This window comes from Squalius cephalus, assembly GCF_949319135.1.
Source record: "Squalius cephalus genome assembly, chromosome: 6".
In the NCBI taxonomy this organism is placed as follows: Eukaryota; Metazoa; Chordata; class Actinopteri; order Cypriniformes; family Leuciscidae; genus Squalius; species Squalius cephalus.
Window position 1 is genome coordinate 29,668,368 of NC_137127.1, and position 16,799 is coordinate 29,685,166.

Below are 16,799 nucleotides of genomic sequence, written 5' to 3' on the forward strand. Positions count from 1 at the left end.
CACGTGGTGTTACACTTATTGTCACAAAATGCATACCATTTGATAGATCTCCTCTTGTTGAACAACTTTGCCTCAAGAACGATTGCTGTCAATCAAACCGTTCATTAAATATTTGTAATTATGTTGAAAACCTACTTTTGCAAACTAGTCCTAGGTTTTTCGCCCGATCAGAACCAAATGAGTCTACGACAATTCTATGGACTCTCTAGATCAATAATTATCAAAAAAAGTTGAACTTTTGCATTTTTCGCATGGGTATATTAGGTCATAAACAAAATGGGAGTGTCAAAATGCACTCAATAGCCTATAAATCCTAAACGAAAACTCAGAACTTCGCGAAAAATGGCGAGCATGTGTGCCATAACAACATTAACAAGCATGCCATGAAATGTCATGGAGATCGGACTATAGGTGGCGCTATAACTGTTAAAAACTTTAAAAAACACATATTTCCTATGGTAAATTGCCTGTATTGGCTCTAAATGGACTTTTCCATCTATTATTTCAGTGGTTAAAAGCTTTCTAAATAAATCTTAATGTCTTAAATGCCTAAATGCCTTAAAGGCCTTAACTGCTTGAACCCCGATAAATGCTGCTTGCAGCTTTAATTATTATTATTATTATTATTATTATTATTATTCTGCCGTAAAACGCATCGTGCAGCCCAAACCGTAAGGGCTAGAGCATTGAAACTTTGCCAGATGGTAGTACAAAAATCGAGGAGAGGTTCAGAGATTATGACCCCGATTGGCCCATAGGTGGCGCTATAGCAACCAAAAGCGCGAAACTGCTCATAACTCCTAGACCGTATGTCGCAGACTCAAGTGTCTTATATCATTGGAAAGCTGGACGCCTGACGAACAAAACGTATATCTCCGATTTCATTTCCGTCATGATAGATTTTCCGCCATTTTGAATTTTGTCGAAAATCTACTTTTGCGAACTAGTCCCTGGTTTTTTGCCCGATCGGAGCCAAACCAGTGCAGAAATGTTCTCTGGAGTCTGAAGATCAATAATTATCGAAAAAATGTTGAAATTTCGATTCATGGACGCTAGGGGGCGCAAAATAATCGTTGTGGGAGGAGCCTATTTTACTAAAATGGCTATAACTTAAAAAGTAAATAAGATAGCTTCACCAAACTCGGTACACATGTGTATGGGTTCATTCTGGGGTCACAGTAAAAAAATCGCGACGATTGAACACTAGGTGGCGCTATAACATGAAAAAAACATGAAAAGGGCTATAACCACCTGACCGTTAGTCCGATTGACTTGAAAATTGGTATGCAGTGTCTTGGTCCAAGGTGCCATGTATGTCTATGAGGACATTGGCGTATCTCAAAAAACATGGCCGCCATTGGCCAATGAAGTTGAGCACCTATTAGACAAGGTTAACGGAGGCCGATCGGAACGAAACTCGATGGGCATGTTCGACTCATGGCCCTAGAGGTCTGTAAGAATTTTGAAAGAAATCGGCCACTAGTTGGCGCTAACGAGTTTTTTGGCTCTGTAATCACGTGGTGTTACACTTATCGTCACAAAAAGCATATCATTTGATATATCTGCTCATGCTGAACAACTTTGCCTCAAGAACCATTTCTGTCAATCAAACCGTTCATTAAATATTCATGAATATGTCTAAAACCTACTTTTGCGAACTAGTCCTAGGTTTTTTGCCCGATCGGAACCAGACCAGTCTAGGACAATTCTCTGGACTCTCTAGATCAATAATTATCAAAAAAAAGTTGAACTTTTGCATTTGGATGGCTGTAATAGGATCATTTATAAAATGGGCATGGAAAAATACATTAAAAAGCCTATAAATCCTAAATAAAAACCCAGAACTTCACAAAAATTGGTGAACTTATGTGACATAACATCATTAACAAGCATGCAAAATTTCATGGAGATCGGACGATAGGTGGCGCTATAACTGTTAAAAATCTTTAAAACCATATATTTCCTATGGTAAACTGCCTGTATTGACTGTAAATGGTCTTTTCCATCTCTGATCATATAATTTTCATATCATAATGTTAAAAACTAGTGCAATACAATTCTCTGGACTCACTAGAACAATAATTGTCAGAAAAAGTTGAACTACTTCATTTGGATAGCTATAATAGGTTCACTTCAAAATGTGGCCTTTACCAAGTGTCCCCGAAAGCCTATATCTCTTTAATGAATGTTCAAACCTTCTTAAAAACAAGTCAGAACATGTGAAATATCACTCTGAACATGCATGAAAATTTTCAGACAGATCTGACAAAATTTGCCTCTATAACAGTTAAAAAGGTGAAAATGATATGAATATAATGGCATATTAAGCCAAGAAGTGGTATTTTACTGCCCCCTGCTGTTTAAAATAGTCATGTTGTCATATTGTTCTATAATTTATATTTAGACTTTATAAAATCACTATTTTAACATTTACAATTACATTTAGTCAAAAATCCATCTGTTAAATTATTAGTATTGACAGTTTGATCACATCATATATTTCAAATGTCTGTATCTACAATATAATGTGTGTGTGTAGTCTTAGGTTTCTGAATAAATTCTGAATGATCTGATTAATAGCTTACAAAGACTTTGTGAAATGTTTATAGACCATTCAAATATATTTTCATAATGACATATCCCAATAGCATTGAAAAAACAACATTTGTCTTGTGTGTGTGTGTGTGTGTGTGTGTGTGTGTGTGTGTGTGTTAACATGCATTATGGATTTAAAATGGAAAAACTGGTTTGCTTTAGTGCAGAAAAATGGTGAAAATCAAGAAGTTTAAAGTGAAAGTGAGCCAATATGTGGTCTTCTACTGCCCTCTGCTGGCCATTCTACTTATTAATGTCTACCCACATATGCTTTTGCATTCATTAGACACTAAAAATCACTTATATAACAATAAAACACTAAAAAATCACTTATATAACAATTACTATTGTAGCACAATCATATTTTGTCAGAGTTTATCACTTCATTTTTACTGATACTTCACATAATTGCTAGCAATGTGGTAAATCATGGTTAAATCACACTAAAAACATGGTAAATCAATAAATGATACTAGAATGTGGTGTATCAAGGTAAATCATACTACAATCCTGGTACATCATTCTAATCTAGAACATAGTATATCATGGTACATCATGCTAGAACATGGTAAATCATGGTAAACTATGCTAGAACAGGGTAAATCATGGTAAGCCATGATAAATCATAATAAACTATGGTAAATCATGTTAGAATGTGGTATATCATGGTAAATCATGCTAGAACATGGTAAATCATGGTAAACTATGCTAGAACAGGGTAAATCATGGTAAACTATGATAAATCATGATAAACTATGGTAATCCATGCTAGAATCACAGTAAACAATGGTAAATCATACTAGAATGTAGTATATCATGGTAAATTATGCTAGAATATGGCAAATCATGCTAGAATCATAGTAAATAATACTAGAATGTGCTAAATTGTTGTGGGAGGAGCCTATTTTACTAAAATGGCTATAACTCAAGAAGTAAATGAGATATCTTCACCAAACTCAGTACACATGTGTATGGGTTCAATTTGAGGTCACAGTAAACAATTCTATGGAGATCGGACCATAGGTGGCGCTATAACTGTTAAAAAGCTTTAAAACCATATATATCCCATGGTAAACTGCCTGTATTGGCTGTAAATGGTCTTTTCCATCTATTATGTCCGTGGTTACATGCTTGCTAAATAAATCTTAATAACTTTTGATGCTTTTGTGCTTAAATGCTTAAAAGGCTTTAACTGCTTGAACCCCGATAAATGCTGCTTGCAGCTTTAATTATTATTATTATTAGGGGTTCAAGCACGAAGTGCTGAAACCCTATTGTAATTGCCCTGATTTTTAGGGGTTCAAGCACGAAGTGCTGAAACCCTATTGTAATTGTACTGATTTTTATTATTATTATTTTTCTTCTGCCGTAAAACGCATCGTGCAGCCCAAACCGTAAGTGCTAGAGACTTGAAACTTTGCCAGATGGTAGTACAAAAATCGAGGAGAGGTTATCAAAATATGACCCCGATTGGCCCATAGGTGGCGCTACAGTGCAAAAAACAAAAAAAAATCATATTTTTGCTTAAATCTCATTAACCGTTTGTCACAGACTCAAGTGTCTTATATCATTGGAATCCTTGGGTCAAGCCGAACAAAAAAGGCCTCAAGGATTTCATTTCCGGTATGCAAATTTTCCGCCATTTTGAATTATGTCCAAAACCTACTTTTGCGAACTAGTCCCTGGTTTTGTGTCCGATCGGAACCAAACCAGTGCAGAAATGTTCTCTTGAGTCAGAATATCAATAATTATCGAAAAAAAGTTGAAATTTCGATTGACGGTCGCTAAGGGGCGCCAAAATGTTTGAAGAAGGCGGAGCCTATTTTACTAAAATGGCTATAACTCCAGAAGTAAATGAGGTATATTCACCAAACTCGGTACACCTGTGTAAGAGGTCAATCTGAGGTCATAGTAAAAAGATTGCGGCGATTGGCCACATGGTGGCGCTATAACATGAAAAAAACATAAATCAGGCTGTAACCACCTGACCGTTAGTCCGATTGACTTGAAAATTGGTATGCAGTGTCTTGGTCCAAGCTGTCATGTATATCTATGAGGACATTGGTGTATCTCAAAAAACATGGCCGCCATCGGCCAATGAAGTTTGAGCACCTATTAGACAAGGTTAACGGAGGCCGATCGGAACAAAACTCGGTGGGCATGTTCGACTCATGGCCCTAGAGGTCTGTAACAATTTTGAAAGAAATCGGCCACTAGTTGGCGCTAACGAGTTTTATGGCTCTGTAATCACGTGGTGTTACACTTATCATCACAAAATGCATATCATTTGATAGACCTGCTCATGCTGAACAACTTTGCCTCTAGAACCATTGCTGTCAATCAAACAGTTTATTAATTATTCACGAATATGTTAAAAACCTACTTTTGCGAACTAGTCCCTGGTTTTTTGCCCGATCGGAACCAAACGAGTCTAGGACAATTCTCTGGACTCTTTAGATCAATAATTATCAAAAAAAGTTGAACTTTTGCATTTTTCGCATGGGTATAATTGGGTCATAAAGAAAATGGGCGTGGCAAAATGCAAACAAAAGCCTATAAATCCTAAACAAAAACTCAGAACATCACGAAAATTGGTGAGCATATGTGCCATAACATTCTAAATAAGCATGCAAAATTGTATGTAGATCGGATGATAGTTGGCGCTATAACTGTTAAAAAGCAATGGTAAATTGCCTGTATTGGCTGTAAATGGACTTTTCAATCTATTATTTCAGTGGTTAAAAGCTTTCTAAATAAATCTTAATGTCTTGAATGCTTAAATGCCTTAAAGGCCTTAAATGCTTGAACCCCGATAAATGCTGCTTGCAGCTTTAATTATTATTATTATTATTCTTCCCTAAAACGCATCGTGCAGCCAAAACCGTAAGGCCTAGAGACGTGATACTTGGTCAAATGGTAGTAGTATTGCTCGCTACTCAGATACACGGACTTAGCCAAATCGGCCCATAGGTGGCGCTACAGCAACCAAAAGCGCGAAACTGCTCAGAACTCCTAGACCGTATGTCGTAGACTCAAGTGTCTTATATCATTGGGAAGCTGGATGCCTGACGAACAAAACGTATATCTCCGATTTCATTTCCGCCATGATAGATTTTCCGCCATTTTGAATTTTGCCAAAAACCTACTTTTGCGAACTAGTCCTAGGTTTTTCGCCCGATCGGAACCAAACCAGTACAGAAATGTTCTCTGGAGTCTGAATATCAATAATTATCGAAAAAAAGTTGAAATTTCGATTCACGGACGCTAAGGGGCGCCAAAACGTACGTTGTGGGAGGGGCCTATTTTACTAAAATGGCTATAACTCCAGAAGTAAATGAGGTATCTTCACCAAACTCGGTACACATGTGTAAGAGGTCAATCTGAGGTCACAGTAAAAAAAACGCGGCGATTGGCCACATGGTGGCGCTATAACTTGAAAAAAACATAAAACAGGCTTTAACCACCTGACCGTTAGTCCGATTGACTTGAAAATTGGTATGCAGTGTCTTGGCCCAAGGTGTCATGTACGTCTATGAGGACATTGGTGTATCTCAAAAAACATGGCCGCCATCGGCCAATGAAGTTTGAGCACCTATTAGACAAGGTTAACGGAGGCCGATCGGAACGAAACTCGATGGGCATGTTCAACTCATAGCCCTAGAGGTCTGTAAGAATTTTGAAAGAAATCGGCCACTAGTTGGCGCTAACGAGTTTTACGGCTCTGTAATCACGTGGTGTTACACTTATTGTCACAAAATGCATATCATTTGATAGATCTGCTCATGCTGAACAACATTGCCTCAAGAACCATAGCTGTCAATCAAATCGTTCATTAATTATTCGCGAATATGTTAAAAACCTACTTTTGCGAACTAGTCCCTGGTTTTTCGCCCGATCGGAACCAGACCAGTCTAGGACAATTCTCTGGACTCTCTAGATCAATAATTATCGAAAAAAAGTTGAAATTTTGAATTTTTCGTATGGCTATAATTGGGTCATAAAGAAAATGGGTGTGGCAAAATGCACTCAAAAGCTTATAAATCCTAAACGAAAACTCAGAACTTCACGAAAATTGGTGAGCATATGTGCCATAATATTCTAAACAAGCATGCCAAATTTCATGTTGATCGGACCATAGGTGGCGCTATAACTGTTAAAAAGGTTTGAAAACCATATATTTCCTATGGTAAATTGCCTGTATTGGCTGTAAATGGACTTTTCCATCTATTATTTCAGTGGTTAAAAGCTTTCTAAATAAAACTTAATGTCTTAAATGCTTATGTGCTTAAAGGCCTTAACCCTCTGAGGTCGGCAAACGCGCCGGCGCGTTTTGCTGGATTTTCTCCACATTGTAGCACTATAAACTTAAATTACTCCGTCATTTATGGTCATACAGAAAAAAGAAATATAAAAAAAGAATCTGTGATATTTCTACTTTTGTATGTGTCCACTTACAATCAAATCAAAACATTGTGCTTTTGTAAAATAAAGAATATAAACAGGGTGTGCGTTCTGCCTCTCCGTCGCGGTGAACTTTTTTTTCTTGAGCACGTCTATAAACTGAAACAAAACTCAGCGAATACTTGTCACACATTTATGAGCCATACACCTTTATAAACATTTAAGTGTGTACTTTTAAATGATCGGGTTCAAAACGAAAACAAATATTTTCTGTTTAAGTAATTTGTATAAAACCAACAAGATGTCCAGCTTCTCAAACGCTTGCTCATTACAGTTAATTTGGCCACGCCCACTCGCGCAAAAGATATTCACATGCAAATCTCCACATGGAACGCGAACGCGCTCGTTACCTCAACAACAAAACACCAAAACACTTCACTTCACTTTTCGTCGAGTTTGAAAGACGCGCCTGAGCTTACATTGGATTTAGGCTACCTCAAGAAGAAGAACGCAATTTGAAGACAAGAAAGATTTAAGGTAAGAAATTCTTACATGTTTGTTATTGTTGCATAAATGTCACGTTGCAGTTGAACTGTTGCTAGATATATGGGGAATATTATAATATTTAGACCCGTGTTTACTGTTAGGCCTACTGTGTTTGTGGCTATCTGGTCAAACGTAGATATGTATATGGTAACCATAATGTTTTATATTTGAGCGCGATCGCGTTTGAATGTATCAGATTTTGCAGCGCGATCGCGTTTGAATGTATCATTTGAAAATTTGAAAAGCAAAACACACCAAACGGCTTCATGTTTTTACTATTATCTCATTTCATATCATCATAACGAATGGAAACATTTGAAGTGACATGATAATCAATATATTTTTCTCTAGCTTGGTTGTTACTGAAATATTTTTATTATTATTTTACCCAGCACTGCGCATAGCCTATGCCTACAAGGCACAACAAACCTGGTGTTAATTTACTATTGTTGGAAACATTTGTGTGTGTGTGTGTGTGTGTGTGTGTGTGTGTGTGTGTGTGTGTGTGTGTGTGTGTGTGTGTGTATTTTGTGAACTTTAAAAAGCAATTTTAACCAGAAAAATCTAATATTTATTTCCAAAATCGTGCAGACCTTTCTCTTGATATCAGTATGTTCACTTTTTTTTCAGGGCCCAGATGAGTCCTACCGACTTCAACATTCACATGAGTCTCTGGAACATGAACATGGTAAAGTGAAAATCAAACACCTTGGAAATTGAAGGTATGTACAATGTTTTTAGGAATGGCACAAAGGTCTCTGTCTTTCAATAAGTGCTTTTTTGCCATTTGTTGTGTCTATTTGGATTATGTTGTGTAAATAAATCCAAACAATTTAAAAGCCATTCTTTTTTAAATCTCCTCATTTACAGTATTGTGCAAGGTTGCTCAGAATGATGGGCCCTGATAAGCTCCTAATAGGGCCATTAGGGAGGTTCTTTGTCTTTCTCAGGTGAGAAAAGCCTTACATATTAATGAGGTAATCCGCCCCTTCGCATAAGGCTTATTCACACAAAACACGTCGTAAAAATTTTAAATCAATATATTGTCTTCTCTGAATGAGCAGTCAGGGTGATTTTCACATAGTTTTGCAGCAAATATTCTAGGCTACGTCATACAATTTTCAAAAGTCTTGTGAAGAAATAATCAGTAGGGGTTTCATGGCCTTATTTCAGTGAGAATTTTTTTTTGTATTTTCACAAACCACGCATAAATGTCATTATCTCAAAACTACAAACTTTTACATACATGCTGTTGATATATTATTGTAGCAGAGTTTGTGCTGAATACAGTGTAATTAGACTTTAGCCATGAAAATGTCACAAGTAACAGAAATAACCAGAAATGTCAGAGCATGTCAGAACACCTCCAGGGCCCAGAAAACAGCTCAGACCTCAGAGGGTTAAATGCTTGAACCCCGATAAATGCTGCTTGCAGCTTTAATTATTATTAGGGGTTCAAGCACGAAGTGCTGAAAAAAGCGACCAAAAGCGCGAAACTGCTCAGAACTCCTAGACCGTATGTCATAGACTCAAGTGTCTTATATCATTGGGAAGCTGGATGCCTGACGAACAAAACGTATATCTCCGATTTCATTTCCGCCATGATAGATTTTCCGCCATTTTGAATTTTGCCAAAAACCTACTTTTGCGAACTAGTCCTAGGTTTTTCGCCCGATCGGAACCAAACCAGTACAGAAATGTTCTCTGGAGTCTGAATATCAATAATTATCGAAAAAAAGTTGAAATTTCGATTCACGGACGCTAAGGGGCGCCAAAACGTACGTTGTGGGAGGGGCCTATTTTACTAAAATGGCTATAACTCCAGAAGTAAATGAGGTATCTTCACCAAACTCGGTACACATGTGTAAGAGGTCAATCTGAGGTCACAGTAAAAAAATCGCGGCGATTGGCCACATGGTGGCGCTATAACTTGAAAAAAACATAAAACAGGCTTTAACCACCTGACCGTTAGTCCAATTGACTTGAAAATTGGTATGCAGTGTCTTGGCCCAAGGTGTCATGTATGTCTATGAGGACATTGGTGTATCTCAAAAAACATGGCCGCCATCGGCCAATGAAGTTTGAGCACCTATTAGACAAGGTTAACGGAGGCCGATCGGAACGAAACTCGATGGGCATGTTCAACTCATAGCCCTAGAGGTCTGTAAGAATTTTGAAAGAAATCGGCCACTAGTTGGCGCTAACGAGTTTTATGGCTCTGTAATCACGTGGTGTTACACTTATTGTCACAAAATGCATATCATTTGATAGATCTGCTCATGCTGAACAACATTGCCTCAAGAACCATAGCTGTCAATCAAATCGTTCATTAATTATTCGCGAATATGTTAAAAACCTACTTTTGCGAACTAGTCCCTGGTTTTTCGCCCGATCGGAACCAGACCAGTCTAGGACAATTCTCTGGACTCTCTAGATCAATAATTATCGAAAAAAAGTTGAACTTTTGAATTTTTCGTATGGCTATAATTGGGTCATAAAGAAAATGGGCGTGGCAAAATGCACTCAAAAGCTTATAAATCCTAAACGAAAACTCAGAACTTCACGAAAATTGGTGAGCATATGTGCCATAATATTCTAAACAAGCATGCCAAATTTCATGTTGATCGGACCATAGGTGGCGCTATAACTGTTAAAAAGGTTTGAAAACCATATATTTCCTATGGTAAATTGCCTGTATTGGCTGTAAATGGACTTTTCCATCTATTATTTCAGTGGTTAAAAGCTTTCTAAATAAAACTTAATGTCTTAAATGCTTATGTGCTTAAAGGCCTTAAATGCTTGAACCCCGATAAATGCTGCTTGCAGCTTTAATTATTAGGGGTTCAAGCACGAAGTGCTGAAACCCTATTGTAATTGTACTGATTTTTATTATTATTATTTTTCTTCTGCCGTAAAACGCATCGTGCAGCCCAAACCGTAAGTGCTAGAGACTTGAAACTTTGCCAGATGGTAGTACAAAAATCGAGGAGAGGTTATCAAAATATGACCCCGATTGGCCCATAGGTGGCGCTACAGTGCAAAAAACAAAAAAAAATCATATTTTTGCTTAAATCTCATTAACCGTTTGTCACAGACTCAAGTGTCTTATATCATTGGAATCCTTGGGTCAAGCCGAACAAAAAAGGCCTCAAGGATTTCATTTCCGGTATGCAAATTTTCCGCCATTTTGAATTATGTCCAAAACCTACTTTTGCGAACTAGTCCCTGGTTTTGTGTCCGATCGGAACCAAACCAGTGCAGAAATGTTCTCTGGAGTCAGAATATCAATAATTATCGAAAAAAAGTTGAAATTTCGATTGACGGTCGCTAAGGGGCGCCAAAATGTTTGAAGAAGGCGGAGCCTATTTTACTAAAATGGCTATAACTCCAGAAGTAAATGAGGTATATTCACCAAACTCGGTACACCTGTGTAAGAGGTCAATCTGAGGTCATAGTAAAAAGATTTCGGCGATTGGCCACATGGTGGCGCTATAACATGAAAAAAACATAAATCAGGCTGTAACCACCTGACCGTTAGTCCGATTGACTTGAAAATTGGTATGCAGTGTCTTGGTCCAAGCTGTCATGTACATCTATGAGGACCTTGGTGTATCTCAAAAAACATGGCCGCCATCGGCCAATGAAGTTTGAGCACCTATTAGACAAGGTTAACGGAGGCCGATCGGAACAAAACTCGGTGGGCATGTTCGACTCATGGCCCTAGAGGTCTGTAACAATTTTGAAAGAAATCGGCCACTAGTTGGCGCTAACGAGTTTTATGGCTCTGTAATCACGTGGTGTTACACTTATCATCACAAAATGCATATCATTTGATAGACCTGCTCATGCTGAACAACTTTGCCTCTAGAACCATTGCTGTCAATCAAACAGTTTATTAATTATTCACGAATATGTTAAAAACCTACTTTTGCGAACTAGTCCCTGGTTTTTTGCCCGATCGGAACCAAACGAGTCTAGGACAATTCTCTGGACTCTTTAGATCAATAATTATCAAAAAAAGTTGAACTTTTGCATTTTTCGCATGGGTATAATTGGGTCATAAAGAAAATGGGCGTGGCAAAATGCAAACAAAAGCCTATAAATCCTAAACAAAAACTCAGAACATCACGAAAATTGGTGAGCATATGTGCCATAACATTCTAAATAAGCATGCAAAATTGTATGTAGATCGGATGATAGTTGGCGCTATAACTGTTAAAAAGCAATGGTAAATTGCCTGTATTGGCTGTAAATGGACTTTTCAATCTATTATTTCAGTGGTTAAAAGCTTTCTAAATAAATCTTAATGTCTTGAATGCTTAAATGCCTTAAAGGCCTTAAATGCTTGAACCCCGATAAATGCTGCTTGCAGCTTTAATTATTATTATTAGGGGTTCAAGCACGAAGTGCTGAAACCCTATTGTAATTGTACTGATTTTTATTATTATTATTTTTCTTCTGCCGTAAAACGCATCGTGCAGCCCAAACCGTAAGTGCTAGAGACTTGAAACTTTGCCAGATGGTAGTACAAAAATCGAGGAGAGGTTATCAAAATATGACCCCGATTGGCCCATAGGTGGCGCTACAGTGCAAAAAACAAAAAAAAAACATATTTTTGCTTAAATCTCATTAACCGTTTGTCACAGACTCAAGTGTCTTATATCATTGGAATCCTTGGGTCAAGCCGAACAAAAAAGGCCTCAAGGATTTCATTTCCGGTATGCAAATTTTCCGCCATTTTGAATTATGTCCAAAACCTACTTTTGCGAACTAGTCCCTGGTTTTGTGTCCGATCGGAACCAAACCAGTGCAGAAATGTTCTCTGGAGTCAGAATATCAATAATTATCGAAAAAAAGTTGAAATTTCGATTGACGGTCGCTAAGGGGCGCCAAAATGTTTGAAGAAGGCGGAGCCTATTTTACTAAAATGGCTATAACTCCAGAAGTAAATGAGGTATATTCACCAAACTCGGTACACCTGTGTAAGAGGTCAATCTGAGGTCATAGTAAAAAGATTGCGGCGATTGGCCACATGGTGGCGCTATAACATGAAAAAAACATAAATCAGGCTGTAACCACCTGACCGTTAGTCCGATTGACTTGAAAATTGGTATGCAGTGTCTTGGTCCAAGCTGTCATGTATATCTATGAGGACATTGGTGTATCTCAAAAAACATGGCCGCCATCGGCCAATGAAGTTTGAGCACCTATTAGACAAGGTTAACGGAGGCCGATCGGAACAAAACTCGGTGGGCATGTTCGACTCATGGCCCTAGAGGTCTGTAACAATTTTGAAAGAAATCGGCCACTAGTTGGCGCTAACGAGTTTTATGGCTCTGTAATCACGTGGTGTTACACTTATCATCACAAAATGCATATCATTTGATAGACCTGCTCATGCTGAACAACTTTGCCTCTAGAACCATTGCTGTCAATCAAACAGTTTATTAATTATTCACGAATATGTTAAAAACCTACTTTTGCGAACTAGTCCCTGGTTTTTTGCCCGATCGGAACCAAACGAGTCTAGGACAATTCTCTGGACTCTTTAGATCAATAATTATCAAAAAAAGTTGAACTTTTGCATTTTTCGCATGGGTATAATTGGGTCATAAAGAAAATGGGCGTGGCAAAATGCAAACAAAAGCCTATAAATCCTAAACAAAAACTCAGAACATCACGAAAATTGGTGAGCATATGTGCCATAACATTCTAAATAAGCATGCAAAATTGTATGTAGATCGGATGATAGTTGGCGCTATAACTGTTAAAAAGCAATGGTAAATTGCCTGTATTGGCTGTAAATGGACTTTTCAATCTATTATTTCAGTGGTTAAAAGCTTTCTAAATAAATCTTAATGTCTTGAATGCTTAAATGCCTTAAAGGCCTTAAATGCTTGAACCCCGATAAATGCTGCTTGCAGCTTTAATTATTATTATTATTATTCCGCCGTAAAACGCATCGTGCAGCCCAAACCGTAAGGGCTAGAGCTTTGAAACTTTGCCATATGGTAGTACAAAAATCGAGGAGAGGTTATCAAATTATGACCCCGATTGGCCCATAGGTGGCGCTATAGCAACCAAAAGCGCGAAACTGCTCATAACTCCTAGACCGTATGTCGTAGACTCAAGTGTCTTATATCATTGGAAAGCTGGACGCCTGACGAACAAAACGTATATCTCCGATTTTATTTCCGCCATGATAGATTTTCCGCCATTTTGAATTTTGTCGAAAATCTACTTTTGCGAACTAGTCCCTGGTTTTTCGCCCGATCGGAACCAAACCAGTGCAGAATTGTTCTCTGGAGTCTGAAGTTCAATAATTATCGAAAAAAAGTTGAAATTTCGATTCACGGTCGCTAGGGGGTGCAAAATTAACGTTGTGGGAGGAGCCTATTTTACTAAAATGGCTATAACTCCAGAAGTAAAAGAGGTATTTTAACCAAACTTGGTACACATGTGTAAGAGGTCAATCTGAGGTCACGGTAAAAAAATCGCGGCGATTGGCCACATGGTGGCGCTATAAAATGAAAAAGACATAAAACAGGCTATAACCACCTGACCGTTAGTCCGATTGACTTGAAAATTGGTATGCAGTGTCTTGGTCCAAGGTGCCATGTATGTCTATGAGGACATTGGTGTATCTCAAAAAACATGGCCGCCATTGGCCAATGAAGTTGAGCACCTATTAGACAAGGTTAACGGAGGCCGATCGGAACGAAACTCGGTGGGCATGTTCGACTCATGGCCCTAGAGGTCTGTAAGAATTTTGAAAGAAATCGGCCACTAGTTGGCGCTAACGAGTTTTATGGCTCTGTAATCACGTGGTGTTACACATATTGTCACAAAATGCATATCATTTGATAGATCTGCTCATGCTGAACAACTTTGCCTCTAGAACCATTGCTGTCAATCAAACTGTTCATTAAATATTCATGAATATGTTAAAAACCTACTTTTGCGAACTAGTCCCTGGTTTTTCGCCCGATCGGAACCAGACCAGTCTAGGACAATTCTATGGACTCTCTAGATCAATAATTATCAAAAAAAAGTTTAACTTTTGTATTTGTATGGCTGTAATAGGGTCATTTATAAAATGGGCGTGGCAAAATACACTAAAAAGCCTATAAATCCTAAATGAAAACTCAGAACTTCACAAAAATTGGTGAGCATATGTGTCATAACATCACAAACAAGCTTGCAAAATTTTATGGAGATCGGACAATAGTTGGCGCTATAACTGTTAAAAGGCTTTAAAACCATATATTTCCTATGGTAAACTGCCTGTATTGGCTGTAAATGGTCTTTTCCATGTCTGATCATATAATTTTCATATCATAATGTTAAAAACTAGTGCATAACCATTCTCTGGACTCACTAGAACAATAGTTGTCAGAAAAAGTTGAACTACTTCATTTGGATAGCTATAATAGGTTCACTTCAAAATGTGGCCTTTACCAAGTGTCCCCGAAAGCCTATATCTCTTTAATGAATGTTCAAACCTTCTTAAAAACAAGTCAGAACATGTGAAATATCACTCTGAACATGCATGGAAATTTTCAGACAGATCGGACAAAATTTGCCTCTATAATAGTTAAAAAGGTGAAAATGATATGAATATAATGGTATATTAAGCCAATAAGTGGTATTTTACTGCCCCCTGCTGTTTAAAATAGTCATTTTGTCATATTGTTCTATAATTTATATTTAGACTTTATAAAATCACTATTTTGACATTTACAATTACATTTAGTCAAAATCCATCTGTTAACACTAGAAGTGCCAGAATTCCATAACTACTAGAACTGCCGCAAGCGGTCATTTTGACCGCTATATTCCAAACTCTATATCTTTAATGATAAATACCCAATTGAGAGATTAATGCATTTATTGTGTTAATATGTCTTTAAAAAAACAAAACAACACCAAACTGTACATTTAAACAAGTTTAATTATACATTTATAAATAAATAATATCCGTAGATGTCCTGAACAAAATGACGGAGTAGCCCATATTTGTTTACACAGTTCGATCGCGTCCGCGTCCGCACCCGCCGACACACACACACACACACACACACACACACCAACCATATTCCAGTATTGCATCTTGACATTGCAGCCTGTTCATTATAGCCACAATAAAATATAATAATAAAATAGTCAACCTAACATATAAAAATTCCACTGCTCTGTTTGTAGCCTATAGTAGGCTAGCCTACAATTCGTACCATTTTGCGCATGTGAAGAGGATGATTTTTTCCGTCGATATTGGATCGTGAGTGAAGTACAAAGCCTATAATAAAGAAATAGTTTACAATCCAAATACATCGCAAATGTTGAAACATTTTGATTCTAATTAGAAAGTTACGTGAGCCTAACGCCGCTTACTTTCACTTTCGCTTATAACGCATTTCATTTTGGCTTGTTTATAGTTATTTTTTTCATTCTTGTTCTGTTCTGAATATCATTACATTTAAATGATTTGTTGTTGAATATGTTTAGTGTATTTTTAACCACATTTTATTGTTGTGTATATTGGTATAGCCTATAATAATACCGCGAAATTCCGTGCGGTCAATATGACCGTCTATGGCCGAAATAGGTAAATATGTTCATTTGTTTTTTTGCCTTATGTGTAATTTATATGAAAAACATTTTAAATGAAAATACAGACACTTTTAGGAAAAGTCAGGTACCAGCAGGATTGTATTTATTTTTTCAACAAAGTTATTGCAGATATAAAATTCAAAACGGTCAAAATGACCGCCATGGCCGTTCTAGTGTTAAAGTATTAGTATTGACAGTTTGATCACATCATATATTTCAAACGTCTGTATCTACAACATAATGTGTGTGTGTAGTCTTAGGTTTCTGAATAAATTCTGAATCATCTGATTAATAGCTTACAAAGACTTTGTGAAATGTTTATAGACCATTCAAATAATATTTTATATAATGACATATCCCAATAGCATTGAAAAAATAACAACATTTGTCTTTGTCTTTGTGTGTGTGTGTGTGTGTGTGTGTGTGTGTGTGTGTGTGTGTGTGTGTGTAAACATGCATTATGGAGTTAAAATGGAAAAACTGTTTTGCTTTAGTGCAGAAAAATGGTGAAAATCAAGAAGTCTGAAGTAAAAGTGAGCCAATATGTGGTCTTCTACTGCCCTCTGCTGGTCATTCTACTTATTAATGAAGTCTACTCACATATGCTTTTGCATTCATTAGACTCTAAAAATCACTTATATAACAAT